Source organism: Triticum aestivum, chromosome 2A, assembly GCF_018294505.1.
Source record: "Triticum aestivum cultivar Chinese Spring chromosome 2A, IWGSC CS RefSeq v2.1, whole genome shotgun sequence".
NCBI lineage: Eukaryota > Viridiplantae > Streptophyta > Magnoliopsida > Poales > Poaceae > Triticum > Triticum aestivum.
In genome coordinates, this window is record NC_057797.1 from 27,594,430 (window position 1) to 27,594,743 (window position 314).

Genomic DNA, 314 nt, shown 5'->3' on the forward strand with positions numbered 1-314 from the left:
CATTCCGTTTGGACTCCATTTGATATTCCTTTTCTTCGAAACCCTAAAACAGGCAAGAAAACATCAATTCTGGGTTGGGCCTCCGGTTAATAGGTTAGTCCCAAAAATAATATAAAAGTGGATAATAAAGCCCAATAATGTCCAAAACAGTAGATAATATAGCATGGAGCAATCAAAAATCATAGATACGTTGGAGACGTATCATGTGACCGGTGTCTTGTCTCTCAAGATAAAAGTAAATATAGAGGGAGAGCTACAGGTACGACATACAAAATCCGGTCCTACATACGTGTACACATGTTCAACACCTCCCC